Source organism: Capra hircus, chromosome 10, assembly GCF_001704415.2.
Source record: "Capra hircus breed San Clemente chromosome 10, ASM170441v1, whole genome shotgun sequence".
Classification (NCBI taxonomy): Eukaryota; Metazoa; Chordata; class Mammalia; order Artiodactyla; family Bovidae; genus Capra; species Capra hircus.
Window position 1 is genome coordinate 88268997 of NC_030817.1, and position 26463 is coordinate 88295459.

General features: G+C 50.7%; 1 protein-coding gene across 9 annotated transcripts in view; it reads left to right on the forward strand.

The window, feature by feature from the left end:
- MEGF11 (multiple EGF like domains 11) overlaps positions 1-26463 on the forward strand; it is a 390793-nt gene that overhangs the window by 161594 nt on the left and 202736 nt on the right. The window lies entirely within an intron of this gene.

Here is a 26463-nt window from a genome sequence, read left to right on the forward strand (position 1 = left end):
CTGTCCATCACCAACTCCCGGAGTTCACTCAGACTCACTTCCATCAGGTCAGTGATGCCATCCAGCCATCTCATCCTCTGTCGTCCCCTTCTCCTCCTGCCCCCAATCCCTCCCAGCATCAGAGTCTTTTCCAATGAGTCAACTCTTCACATGAGGTGGCCAAAGTACTGGAGTTTCAGCTTTAGCATCATTCCTTCCAAAGAAATCCCAGGGCTGATCTCCTTCAGAATGGACTGGTTGGATCTCCTTGCAGTCCAAGGGACTCTCAAGAGTCTTCTCCAACACCACAGTTCAAAAGCATCAGTTCTTCAGCACTCAGCCTTCTTCACAGTCCAACTCTCACATCCATACATGACCACAGGAAAAACCATAGCCTTGACTAGACGGACCTTGGTCAGCAAAGTAATGTCTCTGCTTTTGAATATGCTATCTAGGTTGATCATAACTTTTCTTCCAAGGAGTAAGCATCTTTTAATTTCATGGCTGCAATCACCATCTGCAGTGATTTTGGAGCCCCCCAAAATAAAGTCTGACACTGTTTCCACTGTTTCCCCATCTATTTCCCATGGAGTGATGGGACCGGATGCCATGATCTTCGTTTTCTGAATGTTGAGCTTTAAGCCAACTTTTTCACTCTCCTCTTTCACTTTCATCAAGAGGCTTTTTAGCTCCTCTTCACTTCCTGCCATAAGGGTGGTGTCATCTGCATATCTGAGGTTATTGATATTTCTCCCGGCAATCTTGATTCCAGCTTGTGTTTCTTCCAGTCCAGTGTTTCTCATGATGTTCTCTGCATAGAAGTTAAATAAGCAGGGTGACAATATACAGCCTTGACGTACTCCTTTTCCTATTTGGAACCAGTCTGTTGTTCCATGTCCAGTTCTAACTGTTGCTTCCTGACCTGCATACAGATTTCTCAAGAGGCAGGTCAGGTGGTCTAGTATTCCCACCTCTCTCAGAATTTTCCACAGTTTATCATGATCCACACAGTCAAAAGCTTTGGCATAGTCAATAAAGCAGAAATAGATGTTTTTCTGGAATTCTCTTGCTTTTCCCATGATCCAGCGGATGTTGGCAATTTGATCTCTGGTTCCTCTGCCTTTTCTAAAACAAGCTTGAACTTCAGGAAGTTCACGGTTCACGTATTGCTGAAGCCTGGCTTGAATTTTGAGCATTACTTTACCAGCATGTGAGAGGAGTGTAATTGTGTGGCAGTTTGAGCATTCTTTGGCATTGCCTTTCTTTGGAATTGGAATGAAAACTGACCTTTTCCAGTCCTGTGGCCACTGCTGAGTTTTCCAAATTTGCTGGCATATTGAGTGTGCCTCACATTGCCTCTATTTGGTTCTTCAAGTGTATTGTAGGAAGAACCAAATAGAGGCAATGTGACTGGCAAAGAATCATGGACCAGTCACAGCCCTTGGAAATGCCGTTTGCTCTGTTACAGGTGGGGGCATCCATATTCCTGGGACACTCTTGACAAGTTCTGTGTGGGTGAGAGATTTATGAGCTTCCTGGGGCCAGGGCCCAAGGACCAGCATAGTTTCTCCTAAAGACTTCATTACTTGGCGAGGTGGGGAGGCGGGCACCAGGCAAGGTGGAGAAACTCCTTTGGGGCTTTTTGGGACACATCCTAGATAACTCCCTTTGGGGGACACTCACCCTCGCAAAGAGGGACTGGTGGATGGAAGCACACTTTGGCATCCCTTGGTGTACGTGACCTCATTTTCTCCTCGAGGTAACTTCCCAGGAACGATTCCTCTTTTTGTGTTATTTTTTGTTTTGTTTTGTTTTGTTTTCTGGCCACACCACTCAGCATGTGGGACTTTAGTTCCTGGCCCAGGGATCAAACCCACATCCCCTGCATTGGAAGGGTTCAATCTTTGGGTTGGGAAGAGTCCCTGGAGGAGGAAATGGCAACCTACTCCAGTATTCTTGCCTGGAGAATCCTGTGGACAGAGAATCCTGGTGGGTTATAGTCCATGGGGTCACAAAGAGTGGACACGACTGGGCGACAACACTGCATTGGAAGCGTGGAGTCTTAGCCACTGGATCACCAGGGAAATCCCCAATTCCTCTGTTTCCAGGTGTAAAACTGAAAGTCAGAGGAGTTGAAGACTTTGCCCAAGGGCACAGCTAGGAAGAGGTGGAGCCAGGTTCCCAGTGCCCTGATGTGGAGGAAGCCAGGCCTGGGAGCCCACAGGAATGCTACTTGTGAAAGGTTGCTCCCTGCCTGTGGCCAGAGTCTCCTTGTCTTAGTGTTCAGGCTCTGCTCAGGTCAGGGGCCTGCTTTGCAGCCCAGCTTTGCCCTTTGACTCGTGAGTGACTCAGACACATCCTTCCCCTCAGAGGTTTGCTTTCTTTGTCTACAATGTAGGGTTTCTGCCCTGTCCTGTAAGACAGTGTGATGGGGCTGTGTAATCACCAGCCCCGGCTAACCCCAGTGTGCCCACTGGGCAGTAGAAATAACAATCTTCTCCTTCCCCCCATGTTACCATCACAGCTAACTCATCTAGCACAGCCTGCATGCTGCACCTCACTTCTTTTAATTATATGTGTGTCCGACTCTTGTGACCCCATGGACTGTAGCCTACTACGCTCCTCCACCCATGGGATTTTCCAGGCAAGAGTACTGAAGTGGGGTGCCATTTCCTTCTCCAATTTATTATTTTTATTGGAGTGTAATTGTTTTGCGATGCTGTGTTAGTTTCTGCTATACAAGAAGGTGAATCAGCTCTCTGTGTGCATATAGCCCTTCCCTCTTAAGCCTCCGACACCCCATCCCACCCCTCTAGGTCATCACAGAACAGCGAGCTGCACTCCCTAAGCCACACAGCAGCTTCCCTCAGCTACCTCTTTTACACACAGCAGTGTATATATGGCAATGCTACTCTCCCAGCTCGTTCCCATATTGACTCATTTAATCCTCACCACAACCCTATGGAGTACGTAGGGTTAACATTCTCATTTCATAGATGAGAAAACGAAGGCACAGAATGCTTAGAGAACTTGTCCAAGGTCACACAGCAATGAAGTGATAACAGCTGGAAGTCAATCCCGGCATCTGGTGTCAGTTTCATGCTGATAACCAGTCTGTAACAGCCAATGGCCTGCAGGCTTAGCTACAACAAGGCCGCATTTGGCCTTAGCTGACATCTTTGGAGTTTGAGGGTTGGTAAGATCTAATTCAGAGAAGGCAATGTCACCCCACTCCAGTACTCTTGCCTGGAAAATCCCATGGATGGAGGAGCCTGGTAGGCTGCAGTCCATGGGGTCGCTAAGAGTCGGACATGACTGAACGACTTCACTTTCACTTTTCTCTTTCATGCATTGGAGAAGGAAATGGCAGCCCACTCCAGTGTTCTTGCCTGGAGAATCCAAGGGACGGCGGAGCCTGGTGGACTGCCGTCTATGGGGTCGCACAGAGTCGGACACGAATGAAGCGACTTAGCAGCAGTAGCAGTAGCAGGGTTTAATTGATATGCTGTTGGCTGCAGCTGCCTTTGTGACCCTTGCAGGTCACCCACTCCCCAGCCAGACCACCTGTCCTGCTCAGTTGCTACTCTAGTTGTTACTGCCTGATGGGATGAAGCCTGATCTGGGGAACCTATATATTTACTTTCAGAGCCTCACTTTCCTCATCTGTGTAATGGGAATATAATAGTACCTTCCATTTAGGCTTGTGAGAATTAGGTGAGCAAACTCATATAAAATGCTTGGAATAGTACCTGGCACCCAGTAAGTGCTTAATAACTTCAACTTTTGTTAGCCACAATGGCAGGATAATGCTTAGAGAACGTCTTTGTTAGGCCGAGGGCAAAGGAATCACAATGTTCAGAACTGGGAAGGAGTCAAGGGTTGGGAGGTACACAAGCCCCCTTCCCTGCCTTCTTAAAGAAAATGTCTGAAACTGTCAGAAAGAATAGCAGATACATATTGTTGAGTACACAGTACATGTCGCAAAGTGGGTGGAGACACCGAGTGTGCAGGAGATGAGCTTTGTAAGTGATGAGATCCCAGTCACGGCCCTGCTGGCTCCAGCGTGCAGCACGGGCTACGGTATAGAAAGCGAAGGTAGGAAGTCTACATCACCATGGTACAGATATACAACGGAATACTACTCGGTCGTCAAAAAGAGTGAAATTCTCCAACTTGGATGCAACTTGAGATTATCATACCAAGTGAAGTAAGTCAGAAAAAGACAAACAAATACCATATGATATCATGTATATGTTGAATCTAAAATGTGACACAAATTAGCTTATCTGTGAAACAATTTTATAGATATAACAAACAGATTGTGGTTGCCTAGGGGAATGGGGGAAGAGAGGAATGGAGTTTGGGGGTTAGCACATGCAAACTATTATACAGAGAATGGATAAAAAATTATGTCCTACTGAAGGGCACAGGAAACTATATTAAATATCCTGTGATAAACCATGATGGAGAAGAATATAAAAAAGAATGCATATATAATATATGTGTAACTGAGTCGCTTTGCTCTATGGGAGGGATTAACACAACATTGTAGCTCAACTATACCTCGATTCAAAGAAAAAATACGACATCTGCATCCTCAGGAGTTCAGCCTACAGCTGTCCCAGAGAGGGGTCAGAGAACCTAGGCTGCCAGTGACAGGAAGCTTCTCTGCCCACTGATGCTTTGAATCTTCCATTGAGAAGATCCACAAATTCCTAAATCACAAGCTTGTCTTAAAAGTCTTTGCTAATAACTTCACAATTCAAATGGTGGAAGGTGGACGGTTGTCTGTCTCTGGTTTGAAATGAGCCTATATCAAAGGCAGACAGTATGAGCCCGAAGGTTATTTCCAGCCTGCAATTCAGAGTGTCTGAGCAGAGAAGAGGTGAGCTGACTCCTGGGCAGCCTCCCTCTGAGTCTATGTAGAATTTCCCTTTGAGTAGGAGGCAAAGCCGCCATGCCTTGGCCCCTGTATTTGCCTTGATCGAGCTTTGAAATGCCAGTCTGACATGTGTACAAACGACACGTGGAGCAGTGTAGACACCTCGGCTGGAGGTCTTAATTGCCTGCTAAGAACGAGAGACGATCCTGATCTGGGAAGCTGCCTGGGGAAAATGGTCCATTTCCCAGAGCAGGACGCAGAGCAAGGGGAGCCATATGGCCCAGCGGTGGAACAGCTGTCTCTCGAGAAGGAACAATTTGGGAGCTTCCACCATCTGGGTGAATGATGAGACTTGCAATTTTCATGCATACGTTAAGGCAACCCACCAACAGAGCAGTCAAGGGGACGGATGATGGAGAGAGATGGAACGTCCCTGTGCCCTGGCCCGCAGCATAGCCATCCATCTTTAGGGACCCTGACTCAGCGGCCGCCTCCTGGCCGGGCTGCCCTGGCAGGGGCTTATGTCTAAGGTCACGTGGGCTGATGCCCTGCTAGTTCCCCTGAGTTCCCTACCGCGTCAATCTTCCACTTCCTCCGGAAAATATACATATCATTCCTTTAACTGTGGCCGCCGCTTGCCTCTTTGGCAGGGCTGGGAAAATCTAGTTGAAGAGTGCTTAGTGGTTTGGGGCTGTTATATTTTCTCTGCTCTATGATCCGTGTTGGGTTAAAAGGGCCAGAGCTGCTTTTCTTGCCGACAGAAGATAACTCAACCTGGACAGGCTCCCTCTGGGAGAATTAAAGGTGATGAGGGACTTCTGGTTGGCTGGAACTGCTAATACCCTTCCCTCAAAGAGGCCCTCTCCCTCCCCAGCTTCTCAGCTGGTTGGAATGAAGAACATACTCCAGCGTGTTTTCATTCTAGAGGTTAGCTCTTTTCCTTTGCACATGCTGCACATCCGGTGGGCAGGGGACAGGGGCGTGGTGGGACCCGCAGCATGCCAGCATCGTGATGGGTGACCTTCCGGCGGTGCTTTCAGGGGGTTGTGTGTTTCTCAGATCGCAGACGAGGAAGCAGAAGCATGGAGAGTTCACATCACTGGCCAGAGGTCCTTCAACCAAGAACCAGAAGACAGAATTCAAGCTTAGGTATAACTGCAAAGCCAGGGCTCTTTCTTAGAGACTGTGCCAGACCCAAGTAGCAGGGGATCTATCAGTGTTAGCTGAGGGTGTCCTCCTTAGGGAAAAGGCATCACTCAATTTGCTCTGTCTCAGGGACTCTCGGTACCCCTCCCACAGACTAGCCAGGAATTTTCATGTTAGAGAGCTTCTCCTGGGTGATTGGTTGGTCTCCAGAAGATTCCTGCTAAAATGTAGCTCTTACCTGAGGAGGTAACATGTTAATCTGCGTGCTTGCTGGGATGGAGAGAGGATAGTATAGGGGAGACCTAGTCAGAGCATACTGGTACCTTCTCTCCTTTAAAACTTGATCTGAAGCCAGCTGTGTCCCCTTATCCTCCTGTTAGGAGGAGTCTCCAACTGAAGTCTCCACAATCGAGGCATTCCCAACCCATGTAAGTGCGTTGGCTTTAGGTTTATCAATTGCCCAAGTCCATGGCCAAGGCATCCCATCAGCGGGGGATGTGGCCGGTGGTCCCCTCCACATCCCTCACTCCCTGGCTTGTGGGGATGAGACACAGCCTTTAGGCTCCTGGGCCCCCAGCCAGAGGAATATGCTCTCCCCAGAAACCCAGGGCAGGGTCTGGATGCCCTGCTGTTTAACCTTCTGCCTCTGTGTCACTTTATATCTTCCTGTTCTTCCCCTGTGTCCTCCTGGCAGGGGTTGCCCTGAAGGCCCACAAGGCAGGGCTTGGGGATGAATGTACTGTGGGGCTAATAGGCAGCTTATAGTGTTTGGCAATTTCAGTGTCTGCCAGGAGGGAACTTTGGGGTAAGTCAAAGTAGCCTCTCCCCCAGAGGGCTGGAGTCTTGCTCACTAATCCCCAGCAGCAGAAGGGATGATCTTGGCCTTTACGGTATAGCTTCTCAGATCCATTCCTTCTCTTCACCCCAAAGTCAGTGAAGCCTGGCTCTGGGATTCAGCCAGTGGATTCAAGCCCACTGGGTCTTCTGTGCTGGTGCCGGTGTAGCAGTGGCCTCTGATCAGTAAAGCTGAGGCTGGAAATGAAACATCTTCCTGCTTGGCTTCCCCCATCTGCCATCCCCTTGAATTTCCCTTTTGCCTGGTGGAGGCTGTTTGAAAGTTCTCCTCTTGTAGTGCCCACTGAGGGGGAAGGGCCAGAGGTGACAGCTATATCAGATGACCTTCAGAGGTGGCAGGGAGCTGGCACTCAGCCCCACGATGGCTGCCTCCCTCTTCTCTTCTCAGGTCCAGCTGGGCCTCCTTCCAGCTGCACCCTTTTCTCCCCCGCTCAGGGGCTGCTACGTGCTGGCACCTGGGAGTTGGCTGTCAGGGCGATAGCACCCAGCACCCTGGCTAGACTTTTGGGGGTTGTGTGTGGATAAGACTGTGTGCCCAGATGATGGAGGGAGAGGAAGAGGCACCAAGGGGGCAGTGGGTACCAGGGAAACCCACACTTAAGGGTGGAGGTTCAGTTTTCTAACCCCAGCATGGTCATATTGGGAGAGCAAGGGCCAGGAGTAAAATGAAGTAGCTGAAGCTCAGAGACCAGCTGCGAGATCCTCTGGACCTGAACCCCAGGCCTCATGTCCTTGAGGCTGAAGTCTTCGAATCAGGAGATCAGGGTGTGGATCCTGACCCTTCTCTACACCCAGATGGCAGGACCACAGACTCTCAGGGTTGGGTGGGACCCTGCAGTCCACAGACCCTGGACACAGCTCTCTGGATACTAACCTCTGCCTGGGCGTGTTGGCCATCATTCACACATTCTTCACATGTAAATGGAAGCCCAGGAAGCTGTGTAGCCTGGAGGCCTCATGTTGTCACAGCCAGAGATGATTATTCAGACTCAATTTGATTGCATTTGTTGACAGGGAACTCACTCTCTCCTAAGGAAGCCCAAGAAGATTTGGGCTACTCTTGGTGAGAGAACGGTATCTATTTTGGTCCCAGAACAAGTTTCTCTCTTCCATATAATAACTTTCTAGATGTTTATGAAACCTCTCTTCTCTTTCTGCCCCCCATTTTCCTTTCCATGGAAAATATCATTTGTTGATTTAGCAGCTGAATTTCAAGCATCTCTATGTGCCAGGCTCTGGGCTAGATGATGGAGAAAATGGACACGATCCTTCATTCAGGGAGCTCACTGTTCAGCAAGGCATCATTCCCAAACTTCTCTACCCTCCTTTGGCATTGTAGGAAGGGCTACAGGTCTGGCTTGATCAGGGTAGCACCATAGCCATACTTTGCTCTCCATACTTCCATGAACCTCTGTGTGAAACTGGGGGAATTGCTTATTCTCCTTGGGCACCATCTGACAGCAACATTTACCTACCTACCTCACAAGATGAATATGTGGGATCTGACATGAATTGGATTTTTACTCTGTTACATACAAATGCAAGGTGTTATTTATATCCAGTCCTGCAGAGGCATGGAGGAAGTCAGAAAAAGAAAAATGTTTATTTTGGCAGTGTCCTTATGACAGTAATTACGGCACCTTTTCAGAAATAGGGTCATCCGTTTAACAAACATTTATTGCGTGCCTACTCAAAAGGCTGAACAATGTGTTCATTTACTTCTTATTCAGACAGCATGTATTGAATGCCTATTGTACTCAGTGCTGACACAATGCGTGGATGTTCAGGGATGAACAAAAGAGATGGGGGTCTCTCCCTACCATGAAGCTGATACCTAACGAGAGACAGCCTTTCAACAGTTGCCCCCCTCCCCAAGTAAATCGAGAATGACACCTTCAATGGGGTGATGAGAGCCAATACTGGGGAGATCTTCAGATGAGAGGATGGAGAAATCAGGGAAAAGAGCAAGGGGCTGAGAGCTGAAGGGTGAATCATGAAACCCGGGGATGGCGAGGAGCTCCAGCCAGGGGAACTGCGTGGATGAAGACCCTGAGGTGGGACTGAGCTTTATGTATCTAAGAAACTGGAAGGTGGAGGGGCTCCTATGGGAGTAGAACCCCTGGCCTTGGCATCGCCACTGAGGCGGGGCACGCAGGCGGGAGTTTGGAGCAGAACTCGGGGGGCATGGAGGCATCGCTGCAGCTGTAGACAGGGGTGCCCTGCCCCGAGACTGCCAGACCGTGTGGACCCTCGCGGGTCTCACCTCTTCCCTTTGTGGGAACAGGTGCCCAGAATGAGCAGGCTTTGGTGGACTGGATTCTGGCTGTGACTCTGTTAACTTGCTGTGTGACCTTGGCCAAGTCACCTGCCTCCTCTGAGCTGCTTGGGGTTCTCATCTATTTACACTGGACAAATAAGTCTCACTATGAACCACACATGGGGAGGGGAGCAGAACAGCAACAACAGAGATCCTGGGAAAGAAGGGTTTTTACAAATTAAATCGCTGGGCAGATAGAAGGTTGCCCTGGTAACTGAGACCTGCCCTCAGTTTCCCTTCCATCCCCTCCCCTTCTCCTCCTTTTGCCAAGGTCAGGGGCTGCCTTTACCTATAATGCAGGCCTGTGGGGAGACAAGGCAGCCAGCAGTAAAGTGAGCACCCTAACAGTGAGTGCCTAGCTGGGAAGTGGTGGAGTTGGACTTTGAACACAGGAACACCAGCTCTGGAGGCCGTGGTCTAACCACAAGGCTGTCCTGCCACACCTTGTGTTTCGCCCGCAGCACTTGTGACTTGGTCTGTGTGCCTTGTAACAAGGAAGTCATTGCCACGCTCATTTTTTCAGATGAGAAATTGGAACGCCAAGAAGCATCCACCCAAGGTCACAGCGCCCAGTCTCCTGAATGAATGGTTTGATCTTGCCTTCCAGAAGACCTTGTTCTGGGCCTGCAGGAGGCGGAGCCCAGGCCTGGGGGCTGTGTGTTTGCACATGGGTGTGTGGGGAGCCATGGAAGTATGTGGGTTGCAGCCCTGACTGCTGCCTTCCGAGGGCTTCTCGGACTCCATGGCAACCCACTCTGGGCCGAATCTTGTGTTGTGAAGGTAAAATGTTTTGTTCAATGCCTGCCATTTGTGTCCCCTGTAGGCGCTCTGGGATAAGGAATGAAAGAAATGACATTAGGGGCTTAAAGAGCTGAATCACTTGTCACTTTTCCTGTAGTTTTCTACCTAGGGGGAAATAACTGTCTTGCCTTTTTGGGCTTTCTGATTTCTGGAAGCGCGTGTCCTTGGGCCCTGGGGAGCCAGCTCTGCTGTGGGCTCGCTCTCTGCAGTGTGAGGCTCGGGCTTCCATGCCAGCAAGCGTCCACCTGGCTGCTGTGCAGTGTGGGCCCTGGGCTGCATCTGCGTACTGGAAAGACCATCAGACAGGTCTCTGCTCTCCAGCAGCTGGTAGCCCAGCCTGTGAGATGAGCCCCCCACATTCAAGGCATAATTAATCATGAGCCAGTTGCTCAAGGAGGCAAGCTGGAGGAATAATACAGGTAGCCAGGGAGGCTGTACCAAGGGCCAGGGCTGAGGGGCTGGAAGACCCAGTTCTTGGCCAGCTCAGGTGTGGGTGACCTTGGGCAAGTGCCTTTAAGTCTTTGAGCCTCAGTGTCCCAATCTGTAAAATGGGCATTGTAACAGCCCTGTCTTGCTGACTTATTGTGAAAGTTGGGAAAGCAAATGAATGGCAAACATAAATGAGCTTTAGAAATTATAAAGTGCTGGATGAATAGTAATATGGTATGCTCTGAATATTCAGAGACAGAAATGTTTTATCTTTCTTTACTCTCTCCTTCTCTATCTTCTTTCCTCCCTTCTTTCCATTCTACTGTCCATCTGCAGATACCCACCAAATTTTTTTCCCTTGTAAATACTGTGCTAGGTAACAGGACAGGGCTTGGGGGGAGGAGAGCAGGGTGCTGATAAAGAACATCTGGTCCATCTTTTAAGGAGTTGGAGATGGGAGCCAGGAGTCACCAGAACTGAGATAGGAAGCAGCCCCCTCCTGGCCAGCTGGAGTTTCTGGCAGGATACCCTGAGCAGAGAGGCAGGGGCTGAACCTTGAAGGAAAGGTGGGAAGGTGGACAGGCAGGAAGAGAGAGGGTAAGGATCCTCTGACATTTTCCAGTAGGCTCCACTGTCAGGCACAGAAAGGAAAGGGTACAGCAACCCAAAGAGGATGCTCTGGTGTCAGCATGCTCTGGGCTGGAACACAGGGTTCTCTCAAGAGCCCATGCTGAGCAATCTGGGGGTCCCATCAGCATCCCTCCCTGGGACTCTGACCGGAAATGACATAGCCAGCTCAGTATATGCTGCAGTCTCTTCCCCTCTCTCCTCCTCCCTCCTTTTGCCCCAACCCATCTTCCTGAAGGACCAGAGGGGCTGGATCTGGATGAGCAGAAGACCATCACTAAAATGGAAGGAACAGGGGGCTTTGTCACTTCTGGGCCTGAGGAGATGCTTAGAGCAGGGCTGTGAATTAGTTGTCTCAGTGGTAAAGAATCCACTTACCAAGCGGAAGATGCTGGGTCAATCCCTGGATCGGGAAGATCCTCTGGAGAAAGAAATGGCAACATCTCCAGTATTCTTGCCTAGGAAATCCCATGGACAGAGGAGCCGGGAGGGCTACAGTCCATGGGGTCACAAAAGAGCTGGACGTGACTGCGCAGCAGTGGCAGCGGTGGATTGATTAGTGAAGAGAGAAGGGGAAAGGAAATGGGGGCATATATGAGAGGAGTGGGAGAGAGGGAAAAGCCCAAGAAGGGAGGAGGGAGGGAGGCAGAAGGGGACAGAGCAAGGAAAGCATCTTACAGGATTAGGTTGATGAAAGTTGGGACAAGGGAGAACAAGGGCCTTGTTTGGAAAAATCAATACTCCTCAGCGTGATACAAGAGTAAACGTCATCTCAGGGAATTCGGGCGATGATGTTTTATTGGGTCACATTGTGCTGAGGTCGGCAGCTGCTGGGAAGTTGGGACAGTGCATCCTTGCCCTGCCAGCCTCTCCTCTGCCTGGTGCTGCAAAGCCCCCAGGGACCCTGCTATCTTCCTAGGATGGGCCAAGGTGACAGAGACTAGGCTATTGCCAGGGATGCAACTTCTCAGGTCCTAACTCAGCAGGAGAACTGACCTTCAGGCAGGGGCCAAGGTTTAGCCACTGGATGAGAACAAACCTTTCTCCGAGCTTTTCAGCCCGGAGTCCCGTCCCCTCAGGGCCCTGCTGTGATGACAGTTACTCTCACTCAGGACTAATAAGGTTGACACTAATGTGTTCTCTCTCCCAGAGGAGTCTCGTGTATGTTAACAGAGGCTTTTGGAGAGAGTGCCTTATTTCTACAGCTTTAATGGTATTTATTTTCTGCACAGATAATACATTCACCTGGTTGAATATTTAACAGTTTACAAAAGAGGGTGTAATAGGAAGCCTTTCTCCCAGTTCCCCCTTCCTGAAGGAAGCCAGTATTAGTTTGGGGGCATCTTTTCAGAGATAGTTTATCCACATATAAGGAAGTATGTATACGCATTCTTCCCCTATGCTTTTTAATTTTTACATCAATGGCAGCATATCCCAAACCCAATGCTCTGCCTTTATGTTTTTCACTTCACCTCTAGCTTTGTGTACGTTATCAGTACACGGAGAGCTTTCTGATTCCTCTTTATGACTGTGTAGTCTTCCACAGAATAGCCTTACTATGCATGTTTCCCCTTCCCCTTGTGGATGGGCGTTTGGCTGTCATAGACAGCGCTGCAGTGAATGATCTGGGGCATTTGCCTTTTCTCAAGAGCAAGTATATTGAGATGGTGCCTTTCCCTAAAGATGTGGGGACAGGCCCTTGGATGAGACATTTAGGAGAGAATCCCTGCTCATTTTCATCTCAGTTGTTGCTGTTCGTGGCTTAGGGCTGCTCATCCTAAAGGAGATCAGTCCTGAGTGTTCATTGGAAGGACTGATGCTGAAGCTGAAACTCCAATACTTTGGCCATCTCATGCGAAGAGCTGACTCATTTGAAAAGACCCTGAAGCTGGAAAAGATTGAGGGCGGGAGGAGAAGGGGATGACAGAGGATGAGATGGCATCACTGACTCGATGGACATGAGTTTGGGTAGACTCTGGGAGTTGATGATGGACAGGGAGGCCTGGCGTGCTGCAGTTCATGGGGTCGCAAAGAGTCTGACATGACTAAGCGACTGAACTGAGGGAGGGGTAGGAGGGGGCGAGGGCCAGGGCCATCCTGCAGAGCAAGGCAGGGAGTGTCAGAGAGGGATGTCTGCTCCCCACCCCGAGTCACCAGGCCTGGGCTTGTTCTTTGCCCCAAACAGTGAGAGGCAAGTGACTCTAGCCTGACCACTGGACAGAGGAGAGAACTGGTCAGGATTGTCTTTGAAACCTCTGTCTGTTCAAGAGAGGTGCTTCATTCACTCTGCCCCTCCCAACACACCGGGACCCCTCTCTGGGAAGCCTTCCCTATTCACCGAGCCTGTGTGCCCACATAGCTCATTTACTGGCCACCCTGAAGATTTAGGCCCGCTCAACAGGCCATATTGGGAAGTGGGGAGGACCGTCAGCCTGGGGCTTGCATCTTGGCTTTGCCACTTAGAAACTATGAGACAGGTGATGGTGGGTTTTGTTTTTTAACATGAAAAGGCTTTTTAAGAACTAAAGTACTCAATGTTCAAATAGAGTTATTTGAAATGGAAGGAAACAGCATTGACCCTGGGTCCAGGGATCACTGGGTTTCATCAGGGAGTTGGAAATGAACTTCTCTAAACTCTATTGAGGGAAGAACTGCAGATGCCCCAGTCATAGAATGTCAGAAAGGCTCTAAGAGTCTGTCTTGTCCCCTGCCCCATCCTGAGTTGTTCAGGTGGAGGGTATGAGTGGTCCAGGGGACAAGTAAACCACAAAGCGAGGTCACAGGCCTCTAGACTCTTTGGACCAGGGATGTTAAAGCATCTTTTCAAAAAGGAGAAGTGTTAAGTTCCCAAGAAGTTAGGATATTCCTAAATATAACTCAGCAGGAAACAAATACAGCCCAGGCTACAAAGGGATGTGATTTGATAAGGACTAATTCATAAAAGGCTTCCCTGGTGGCTCAGTGGTGAAGAATCTGCCTGCAGTGCACGAGACCCAGGAGATGAGGGTCCGATCCCTGGGCAGGAAGATCCTCTGGAGGAGGGCATGGCATTCCACTTCAGTATTCTTGCCTGGAGAATCCCATGGACAGAGGGGCATGGCGGGCTGTCGTCATAGGTTCACAAAGAGGTGGACATGACTGAAGTGACCGAGCAGGCACGCAGTTCGTGAAAGCACCGACTCCTGTGTGTGGGCTTCAGGGGAATTTAGGGATCCTCGGCTGGATAGAGAAACTCACGGGGATGGTGGTGGTGAGAAGGGAGGAGCAGCTGACAGTGACCTTCACAGCTGCCTTTCCCTTCCACTTTGCATTATTTTTATTAAAGCCCTAAATCAGTGATGCTAAGTAGCTCCTGATTTAGCTCCTCATTAGGAATGAGATTTAAAACCAGCAGGACCACAGGCTGCTCAACTTCTGGGGCACATGGCTGTGACGGTGCTTGTAAACCCTGGTGTGGGTTTCCTCACACCAGCTGCTGGCAACAGCCTGGCCCCAGAATCCAGCACGAAATGTTAACTTCGGAGGTAGGAAGGATGCTTCTCCACACGTACGCACCTTTGGTCCCGGCCCCACCCTCCTTAGAAGCTGTGGCTTCCTGTCACTGTATCTGATCAGCTTCAGTCTCAATAGAGAAAAGCTCCCTGAAGGCTTGTCATGTAGAATCAGGATGAAACATGGGCTGGGGAGCAGAAAGGGGCAGACTCAGCAGCAACACAGGCAAGTTCTGAGGAGGCAGATTTCAGTTCAGTGAAGCAAAAAAGCTTTCTAGTAATTAGAGTGGTTCACAGACAGAAGGGGCTTCATTGATTGATTCATTCATACGTTTTAGCAGATGCTTATGAAGCTTCTGCTCTGTGCCAGGTCTGTGCTGGACCCTAAGGTTTCAAGAGAGAAAGGGAGCGAGCATCTTCCTTTCCGAGGCTCCTGGTCCAGAGTTGAAGACAGTGAAACAATCAGAACAGTAACATTTGACCTGTACTTTGACAAGGAAGGGCAAGTGCTAGGAGAGCGTGTATCAGGAGCAGCTAGCCTTTTGAAATGTCCAGGGATGGCTTCCTGAAGTTGGCCATGTTTAAGGTGGACAACAAAGAGGAGGGGAAGCGTGTCTCCGGGAGGAGGGGACAGCATGTGCAAAGGCCCGGAGGCAGGAGAGAGCCTTTCTCTCTTGAGGATGTGGATGTCGCTGAGTGACATTGGAGCAGAGTGGCTGCATTTCCTGCTACTAGGAGTCTCTCAGGAGGGGTTTGGCATGGATTGCAGGAGAGGGGCTCAAGCACTGGCTGAGGTGGTGGAAGTGGGGGTTCTGATTACTTGGCCCCTTCTGCTCTGAAGTGCTGTGGTTCTGAGTGCCTGCTGAATTCTCTGAGTTCTGAGTGTATGAGGGTCATGTGTAGGCTGCCTCCTGCTCTGCCAACCACCTTACAGGCATTGTTTTATTTAGCCCCTCATAACCACCCTTTATTTAGGAGACGCTATTGCGGCAGTCTTACAGTTGGAGAACCCAAGGTGTTGTTAGGGTATCAAGGCCACACGGCTAGCCAAGTGGAAGAACCAGGACGTGAACCTGGGTCTGTCCAACCTGAAGCCCACATGCTTAACCATGTCCCTCTGCCCGGGGTCTCTCTAATGAACATATTTTCACCTGCCAGCACCTCCCGTGGGACTCTGTCATGTGTGGCTGGGAGAAGCAGCTAGCTCCTTCAGGGAGGGCAAGCCACAAGGCAGAACCAGGGGACCAGTTTTTAAATCAGAGCATTAAAAACATGCTCAACAAGCCCCATGTTTTGCTTTCCTTGTAGGCGTTGAGGATCAATTTCCCAAAGGAAAAAAATAAATCAGTTGGAATGTGTCTTTCTGGAGAAAGCCTGGCATCTGTCAAACGGTGGAGGGGGGGCGGGAGACAAAAACCCAGAAAAAGATCTTCTTGGGTCGTGTGCTGGAGGTTGCTGACACAGGCCGTATGTTCCAACATCATTAACAAGTTGAAAAGCTGTTGCTCCTTGCAGGAATGCCGGATTGGTGGTTTGAACAGCTCAGCTGGGAAATCCTTTACCAAGTGAGGAAGGCTGAAGGTCCCAGGAGCGTCCACATGCAGATCTGGGGCCTGCAGGGTTGGTTGTGGGAACTGACTGTGACGCTGGTGTTTCTGTCAGGCCCAGTGGCCGCACATGTTGTTTTACCTGCAAACCCAATAGGAACCTTCTGACAAGTTGGCAGTTTAGTGTTAGTTGCTCAGTCGTGTCCAACTCTTTGTAACCCCATGGACTGTATCCCACCAAGCTCCTCTGTCCATGGGGATTCTCCAGGCAAGAATACAGGAGTGGGTTGCCATGCCCACCTCCAGGGGATCTTCCCGGCCCAGGGATCAAACCTGGGTCTCCTGCATTGCAGGCAGATTCTTTACCATCCGAGCCACCCAGCAATTTTAACTGATGAACAATTATTAATGGGAGAAGGAAATGGCAACCCACTCCAGTATTCTTGCCTGGAAAATCCCATGGACGGAGGAGCGTGGTAGGGTACAGTCCATGGGGTCACAAAGAGTTGGACAGGACTGAGCGACGTCACTCACTCACTCAAGCTATGTGGAGACAAGCCTTGAGAGGCAGGCTAATATATTGGGGTGACTAGTGTAGATACAAGACAGGACCCCAGGGGCATTTGTGATCTGATCCTGGAGTTTGATGATAAGTGGCCCCCAGGGCTCCTGGCTGGAATGTGAGGGCCCAAACCTGACTGAAATCCTTGTTGAACTTTGCTGGAACAATCCTTGACTCTAAGCTGGAGAGTCCCTGGAGTTGTTCTAAAGGGCATTTCATTGTCCCACCATGGGAAGACCTGGGACTTGGCATTGTTCTGGCCTCTTATCTGAGTTACATCTTCAACCCTAACCAGCTTGGCCCACATTAGAGACGGGCAGAGCGCTGGGAGAGGGGAGAGATGTTTTACAGATTCAGATACTCAGTCATTTCCGTGTATATTTATGGGATACTTGCTGGGTACCGGGTTGTGTGCTGGCATGTAGGATGAACTGCAGAGGCCTACCCCGAACTGCTGTGGTTCCAGGGACACCTTAGTGTCCTCGCTCACTCACTGTCTCCCTCTCCCACTCTCACGCTGAGAAAACAGGGACTGCAGCTGCTTGCTTCAGGTATTTCTAGCATGTAGCAGAGTGTCTGGCATGTAGTAGGTGCTTAATAAATGCTTTCTGGTTGAGTGAGTGCTCCGAGGCAGGGGAATGTAGTAGGTGATCTCAAAAGAAGTAATAGTGTGGTTCTTATGTGACAGGCACTGTTCTAAGCAGTTTATATATACTGATAATTTAACTTTGCAACCAACTTCTGTGGGAGAGCATCATTGTCCCAATTTTATTTTTTTATTGTAAATTTTTTGAGAGTGTTTTTTCCCTTTGTTAATGCCCCTAACAACCATGGGACAGTGATTGAGCAGGTTTTATTTATTTATTCATTTATTTATTGGCCTTGCAGCATGTGGGATCTTAGTTTCCTGACCAGGAATTGACACTGTGCCCCCTGAAGTTGAAGCACAGAATCTTAACCACTGGAGCACCCAGGAAGTTCCCATTGTTCCCATTTTGAAGATGAGAAAACTGAGGCCCAAAGAAGTGAAGGAACTTGCTTAGGGGTCACACAACTAGGAAGCAACATTCTTAGACTCTCTTCCGAGTCCATTCTCTCATTGCCTCATGCTCCTGGACTGTGGAAATCAGAGCTGAGCCCTTGCTCCTCTGTGTACAGCTCTCTGAGGGGGTGCTCCAGGCTCTTAGGGGCCAGAGGGGCTCTTTGTGGGGACGGATCAAGAGCAAACTGGAGGAGTGTTGACCGCCTGGGAGTCCCAAGGGCAGGGAAGACCTGGCCAGTTCCTCATTTTGGATTCCTCTGCATAAGCCCTGCCCGGGGAGCCTGGGACACAGCAGGGGAAGGCAGGTGAAGGTGGGTACTTGCATGAATAAGCAAAGGGTGCTGGGAAGCAGGTAGGACCCCAGGCTGCAGGTGCCACCCCCAAGTCCACATTTCCCCCCAAAAGTACAACCGCTAGTCTGTCTTGAGAGAAAGAGCCTGGCAGCCTGGGGCCTCCTCGTGTTCCATGCTCCTCTTTTCTGAGAAATGGAAGAGGAAGGGGGTGTGGATGGTGCTCCCCTGGGTAAATTATAATTCACCAGTGAGTTGAACCTGGACTGTGTCTCCTCCCTTCCTACCCTCTGTCTCTGCAGTATTCGCAGTGCTTAGCTGCTCCCCTCCCTGCCTGGGTAAATGAGAAACCAGGACACTCTATCACCTTTTGAGCTGTAAATGAGCCTCAGGATACTGTGAGACCACATATCCCAGCTGCCCTGGCCAGTCCTGGGAAGAGGAATCTTAATAACACTAGCATTACAAACAAAAACAACCAACAGCAATTATAACCAACCTCTGGTTCTAGGCACTTTGCATGAATTACCTCTAAGTTCACAACTATTTTGTAGATGAGGAAACTGAGGACAAGATAAGTGGCTCAAGGACACACAGCTAATACGTGGCAGGACAGGGACCTGGGCTTTTAGATGAAGCTAGATGCCAAAGGATAAAACTCAGCTAGGGTACCACTGAATTAAGATGAGTGGCTCTGGGCCAATGTGTCTGGTTGAGTGGGGGTGACAAGCCCCTGGTTACCCAGCCCAGGGTCCTGTGGGAGCCTCCCTAGGACCAACCCCCCCACCCATTGGGAAGAAAGGGGACCTGGAGGCCGCAGACCAGGAGAGCATTTGGCCCTTCATGTCCTTCCATCCTATCAGCCCTGCAGGTGAAATGCTTCTTTTTAAAAAAGATTGAGTATTCATGTCTCGGAGCCACAGGTGACTGCAGCAATTAAAAGCCAACTCTAGATGTGTTGACCAGCTGTTTTGGCTCTTTCTGGCCACGGAAGGGGTGGCAGGCTGGTAACTGGAGAGGAAATGAATGATACACATCTGATGAATTGTTTTAGAACTTCCTTTGGTGATTCCCTGACACAGACACACAAGCACCCGCCCCCACCACCCTCACATGCTATGTGACCTTGGCCACGGCAGGATCACGCGTGCTAAGTGTGTTGCTTTGGAACTGGCACCAAGGCCTGTTTGGATGTAGGTCATTTTACCTCCAAGCCAAATCAAATGACAGCCTGATCTGGAGCTCCAGCCAAGAATGCTGATGGAGGGCTGATCAACGTGCCTTGAAACACTGGGGAAAATGGGGTTAGTGGAAAACTCTGGAAGCTGTGTGCTATAGAATTCTGGGAGGCTACCACCTCCTTTCCTTGGCTCCCAAGCCTTCTTTTGTCCTAGCTGGGTATCAGGCTAGCTGGCCAGGGAGCATGGAAGTTTTCTTTATTTATCTTGACCTTTTCATGTAAGTAATTTTTATAGTTCCATTAACTAGAAGACCCTTTGCAAACCACCAGGCAAAATATATTACTATGAACACCTCAGGGACTTGCATGGAATACTAATAGGATTGGGGGATTGATTCAGAGGGCTCATCTCGAGCGAGAGACAGCCTTGACCAGGGAAGGGCTAGTGTTGACTCAGGAGTTCATTTGCAGAGGAGACCCCAAGTCTGACCTAGACCCTTTGGTTCAATGCCAAGATCCCCATGCTGGCTGCTTTATATCAACCCGGCTCAGGATTGATGCTCTGGCCTTGCCTCTGTACCTCGGAGCACGCTTGTTCCCATGCCGAGCTCTGCGTCTACATTTGTGGAATGGATTCTTCTCAAGCTTGGCTTGAATCAGTGAGCCAAAAATTCAAACCCTAGACTCCCAGAGCTGGAAGGAACATTCGAATCATGTCATTCAGCTCCTTCGTTTCATAGATGAGGAAACTGAGACCCAGAGGGAGGGAGGGGACTTGCTAAGTTGGTGACAGATTTGGCACTGTACTAACTTATCTCAGCCTGTGGTCCAGGTGGTGGTGGAGCATGAGGTTAAGGGCAGACCTTTTAGCATCACATGGATGTGAGTTTAAACCTTGTCTTGGCAACTGGATCAGCTAGGTCCTGGTGAGAAACAGATGGTATGTTAACTGAGGAGGGTTTAATAAAACTATTTACAAAGGCTTGAGAAGGGATAATGAACCTGTTGGGTTGGCCAAAAAGTTCATTTGGGTCCCAAACAAACTTTTTGGCCAACCCAATACCTGCCTCAAGGATGAAGTGGAACAATGGATAGTCCGTGTCCAGCAAAGAAGGGGGACTTATATTTGGCTTCTTTCACTTGCCACAGCCACTAGTATCCACCTAAGCAATTGAGGCATGAGTGGCTGCTAGCTTGTCCATATTCCTAGTCCCTCTAGGAGGAAAAGAGAGGACAGAAATGGAGGGTCAAGTGAGCCTTTGTGGCTGCTGAGGGTTATGCTTCCCAGCCTCTTGCACCTTCAGGGGGACCCAGAGGACCACTTGAGAAAGGAGACTGGGCATCACTGGGTGTTTCCTAACCACACTTTGGGCTTTGTTTTACCATCTGGTCATACTAGGGAATGAGTGAATGATGGAAGTATAGAAGGGGGAAAGGGACCTTAAGAGTCCCAACATCCAATTTCCTACCAAATTGGGAAATCTAGAGCAGGAGGGTTCCGTCCCCTCTTGAGGAATCAGATAGCAAATAGTTTCGGCTTTGCTCACCATCAGTCTCTGTGGCGAGGACTCAGCTCTGTCCTTGTAGTTCAAAAGCAGCCTTGGACAATATGTCAGTGAGTGGGCACAGCTGTGCTCCAACTAAACATCTGTTTCTAATAGATGGCAGCAGCATGAGGCCTGAGAATCCGACCCCTGCCCTCCAGCTTCTGCAGGTCCTCTGTACTCCACGGAAATGTTCCCAGGGATGGGCTGCTACCTACCTATAGAAAGAGGCCTCTGAATTACTGAGCCATCCAAGTAATAGAAAATCCTGCCTTGAGTTTGGCTGAAATCTGCCCCTTTGTCTCGTGTGCCTCTGAGTTCCTTTTTTGCTGGGACCGAGTGGCTCCCACTTCTCTTTGACAGCCTGTCAGCTGACTTCGACCTGCCTCCCACTCATTACTTGCTTCTCCAGGCTACACTTGCCCACCATCAACAAGCCCCAACCTTCATGTGATCATTACAGGTCATGGTTCCCCACTCTCTGCATCCTGGTCCTTCTCCTCCATCTTGTAAATTTCCCTTGCAAAGGACAGGGTCACCAACAGCCACTCATGGAGTAACTGTGAGGCATGGTAAGTTCCAGGGATGTTTATGACTTTGGATTTAACCTCAAGGAGCTCACACTCTACTGGGGAGACCAGATCAACCCAAGCTAATTGGGGAAATGGCAGGGCCGGTCAGGAGGAACCTTGTGTGGGTAGGGAGGTTCTGGTGGGAAAATATTTCACCTTCCATAGCTGTGCAGACTGGGCTGGCTGTAGCCCTCTCAGCTTCTTGGTGGAGCTGAGTGATGGAGGCTGTGCCTGGCCTTGCTGACCCAGGTGACTGGGACTGGGGAGCCGAGAGGAAGCCTTTCAAGCTTCCAGCTCCTGTGACATGGTGATGTCCCAGCATCAAGGGAGTGTCAGCTGTCGAAGAAGCCTTTAAGGGTGATGTGCTTTAATGCTCTTATTTTATAGATGAGGGAAGGGGAAGCCACCTGCCCAGGCTCATGTGTCAGGTGGCCTGAGCCTAAACTCATACTTGGGTCTCCTGGCTCTTCATCCAGTGTCTTTTCCAAAGGAATGGAGGACAGATACCATGGGTCCCTGTGAGATTGAAAGTAGAGGTTTACTAGACCACAGGAAGGGCTTCCCTGGTGGCTCAGTGGTAAAGAACCTGCCTGCTGATGCAGGAGACTCAGGTTCAATCCCTGGGTCAGGAAGATACCCTGGAGAAGGAAATGGCAACCCACTCCAGCATTCTTGCCTGGGCAATCCCATGGACAGAGGAGCCTGCTGGGCTACAGTCCATGAGGTCACTAAAGAGTTGGGCACAACTTAGTGACTAAAACAAGACCATGGGAGGAGGATGGGGCTTGGGGGTCAGCTAGTGGGACTAGAGTGCTGGCAGTAGCCTGGGCCTTTCCTGAAGGACAGTGGGCAGATGGCAGCTTCTGGCGACTCTCAGTGAGTGGAACTTCAGACCTCTCTGGTCTAATCTGAATTCCAGGGGAGGTTACAGGCCTGGAGAAGAAAGTGAGTTGCTTGATAGCACTGAGATGGATGCTGGTAGACACAAACCCGGGTCTCCTCACATCTACAGCTGGGCTGGTTCTACAGCCCCCACCATCCCTGAGATCACCCAGGATCCTGTTCTCACGGGTCCAGCGGTAGCCTGAGCCGAGAGGCAGGGTCTAGAGATATGGCGACTTCCCTGTGACCAACCTCTGAAACCAAAGACAACCATGCCTTCTCCATGCTTGCTTTGGTCCTCTCTCCTTGGGACCTACAAACATTGAGCACCTACTGTGTACTGGGCATCATGAGAGCTTTAATAAGCTCAACTGAAAGTGGCCTCTGTCCCCCAGGGGCTGGAGATCTGCCAAGGAGAGACAGGTACTGACAGAGGTAACTCTCTCAAGGTCTGTGTGGATGGCCTGCGATAGATGTTGAGGTAGCATGTGGGGAAGCCTGGCACAGAGAGGGTGCTCAGAAACCGGTAGCACACAGGAATTGGCACTAAGTGGTGAGCACCATCAGCTATCTCCAACATGGGATCCAGACCCCAGGGCGTGTGTGTGAGAGACAGAGAGTTAGTAATAGCAGGTCCTGTTTATTGGGTACTCACTGGGGGCTAGGCTGGGTCTAAGCACTCATTATGTATCACTGCATTAAGTCTTTGCAGTAGTCCATGACATAGATACTATCATTGTCCCCATTTTACAGATGAAGAAACTGAGGCACAGAAGGTTAAACTATTTGCTTATTGTCCTGTAATTGTAACTATAAATAGCAGATAGGGAGTTTAAACATAGGTCGTCACATTCTCTTCCATCCTGGCCTCTCCGCAAGGGGGTGGGGATGGGGCTGCCCTGCATTACTCTGCCCCCATGTCCCTTGGAGCTCACCCCCCGTGTTTATGACCTCAGAGAAAGATGAGAATAAGAGAGACAGCCTGGGGGTGGAGGATTAGGGAAGCTCAGGCATGGCCAAGACCCTGCCGGGGGGCTGAGGACACCCTGCTGGTAACAATGCAGGACTCACTCAGCGCTGACTGGACCCAGGGTCCGCTCTGGGTACTTTGTCGGCTCACTGAATCCCTGCACACAGCCTGAGGCCCAGCCTGTCCCTCTCCCCAACTGAACAGACGGGGACTAACACAGCAGGGGCCGTAACCTGCCTGAAGTCCGGAGCTGATGGGTGGCGCCGCCGGGTCCAGCCCCGGCTCCCTGGGTGCCGTCTGTGCTCTTAGCCGCTGTGCCATGCTGCTCATCACTAAATGCACCTCTAACACCTAGGCAGGACTGAGGCGGGAGGGTGGGGTGGCGGTGAGGGTGGGGGGAAGCTGAGAGGGCAGAGGTTCAGATTTCCCCGCGGAGCCCTCGGCAGAGCCAGCCTCAGGGTGCCCGTGACAGCACCCGGGTGTGCAGCAGGGAGAAGGGGGTTTGACAGAATGCCCCCATTTCAAGTTACAAGAGCCTGAGGAGGAGGTGGGGGTGACAGAACCATGACTCAGCCTCTCCTGGAGGGTCAGCTGGCATGAAGGACTCGGGTCAGAGAGAACTCAGGGGACCTGTATACTCTTGGGGTGGCTGCCGTGCAAACCCCGGCCCTGTGTGGAGGGACAGCCCACCTGGGGTTCCCGTAGAATCTGGTGTCAAGCTGGCTGCCCCTGCTCCAGGTGGCGTCGTGGGTCTTGCCTCTGTTCCCCTCCAGGAGACTCGCCTTGCGGCACCGCTGTCCTGTCCCCTCCCCACCAGATACACAACACGTAGTGGCCCAGTTGCCAGATATGGCTATCTGAACCTCAGAAATTTGCTATCAATATTTCATGCTTCAAACAACACTGTCTAAACAACTCCAATGAAATATGAATGAACTGAGGTTTTTGACAAGCAGATAGGCAAGACAGAATACTAGGGTGATAAGGAGAGAGGGACAATGAGGTCTGGATGGACTGCTGGGACAGCAGCCACATCCCTGGACTCAGGCCCAGGGACTCGGCTTGTAGAGTCACCGGGAGCCTGGGTGCTGGATCCAGGGGTGAGCTGGGGGAGGTCCTCAGCACGCGGTCCTAGGGGTCCCTGGGAGAGGCCACGGGAAGGGAGAATGGGAAGAGCTTGCTCAGAGCCCCCGACGGTGCCTCCCTTGCAGGAAGGAGAGGGTACAGGACAATGGCCAGGGCTTAGGTCTCTAGGGTCAGAGGACCAGAGAGGCGAGGGTTGGCAGGGCACTGGCTAGTCTCTGCCCTTTCTCCCTTGAGCTGCTCCAAGCCCCTGCTCAGCCCGCAGGGGACTTGGCACATTGACATAGCTTCTCTGGCTTGAACCTTCTGGGAGGGAGAGGATGTCCAGCCTGGATGCAGCATGAAGGCCACATGATCGTGGTCACCTCTCGCCTCCCTCAGCCTTCAGAGGCCTCTGTCTCTGGGAGCCTCCTCCTCCAGTTCCTTCCTCCCTGACCAGAGATCACACAGTTCATGGGATCCCAGACCCCCAGGCCTCAGTTCCTCCATGGATAAAATGAAGCAGATGGACGGATTTTCTGTGAGGTGCCTTTCAGACCTAACATGGGACAAGTTCCCTGGTCCACTGCCTGCCCTCGCCTTCCGCAGCAGAACCCCTGTGCAGGGGTCAAGGCACTGCTGTCTGCAGTCAGAAGGTGACTGGAGGTATCTGGGCTCACCTGACAAGCTAACCGGAGGGTCTGCTGGAAGGTGAGGGGCTCAGGAATGGAAAAAAGTGGGGCCTCAGCCTAAGGGGGTGGGATGGAGGGAAGAGGGAGCCGCTGAGGACAGGGCTGGGATGGGGAACCAGGGTATGATGCCTCGTGTCTGGTGTACGCTGGGGACATTGAATCTGAGCTTGTTTAACAAATGCGGTGGGAGCGGGGGAAGCCAGGCAGCAGGGATGACTGACTGGGGTCTTGTTAGCTACTGAGTGAGCAGCTCACTGTGGCTCTAAGTGGAACTGGTCACTGAGGTCAGGGTTTAGCTAAGAAGTGGGTTAGCTAGTAGGCCCCAGCCACTGCCCAGGAGCCGTGAAGTGAGGGGCTCTGGAAGTCTTGAGCACAACCAGAACTCTGTCTGAAAGCCATCTGTACCAATGAGAAGGACTCAAGGGCCGGGGCTCCCCCCAGACACACTACATCCCAGGCTGGCAAGGGTGGGCTGTCAGCAAAGTACGAACCAATGGGGCATCTGAAATGGTTCTTTGGGGTCTGCCTTGCCAGGATGCCTAGGTAAAGCTAAGGCAACAGCTTCAGAGCCAAGGTTTGTATTCAGGAGGGGCCAGAGGACCCCATGGGCTTCCTCGGTGGCCCAGTAGGTAAAGAATCCCCACTGTCAATGCATCAGGCGCAGGAGATGTGGGTTTGATCCCTGGGTTGGGAAGATCCCCTGGAGGAGAGCATGGCAACCCACTCCATTATTCCTGCTTGGAGAATCCCCATGGACAGAGGAGCCTGGCAGGTTATAGTCCATGGGGTCACAGAGTCAGACACAGCTGAGCAGGCACACATGCAGAGGACCCCCCACCCCCCACAAAATGAACTTTCTTGTCTAACCTGACAGCACCCTCTCGCTCGCATTCGGCCAGGCAGTGGGCATGGAAGCAGGGTGGGTGTTTGGAAGTCAGTGGCAGGTCCTCTCAGCTCACCATTGGGGGCCACCTGCTTCCCCGGCCCAGGCCATTTCCAAGCAGAGAGAAGGTGTCTAGTTGCTTGTCAGGAAAAAAGCTTCATCTAGATCCCTTCTGAAAAACTGACAGTGTTGATGGTAGCCACTGATTTCCCAGGCTTACAAAACTGGGGGGATGGGGTGGCCAAGGAGGTTTCTGTAATCCCTCACTGATGGATTAGATGGTGGGGCAGATCTCTCAGGAGCAATGGATGACCTTGAGAAAATGTGGATGTCAAAGGGGGAGAGAAATAATCTCCCTTCCTCAGACTGCTGCCAATAAGCCTTCTCAGCACTGGGGTAGTTGATGGAAACTATTCTGCTATTGCCTCCCAACTCAGGAGGCTGTAGCATTTGACTGAGTGATAAGAATTTGCCAGGCACTTTCTAATTACAATTATCATCATGGCTGTCTCTCTTAATTACTTTCTTATAATTAGCTGTTGCTTTTTCCTCAGCATTTGTGTACTTTGCAGATTTGCTGACATTTGAGAGCCCCAAAAATAGGGCCATTTGGGGAGGAGGGCAGAAAGGTGGGGAAAACGTGAGGGGAACAGATTCTTTTCAGGCAACCTGATAAATGTGGGGGCCTTTGCAGAAAGAAATTGGGGAAA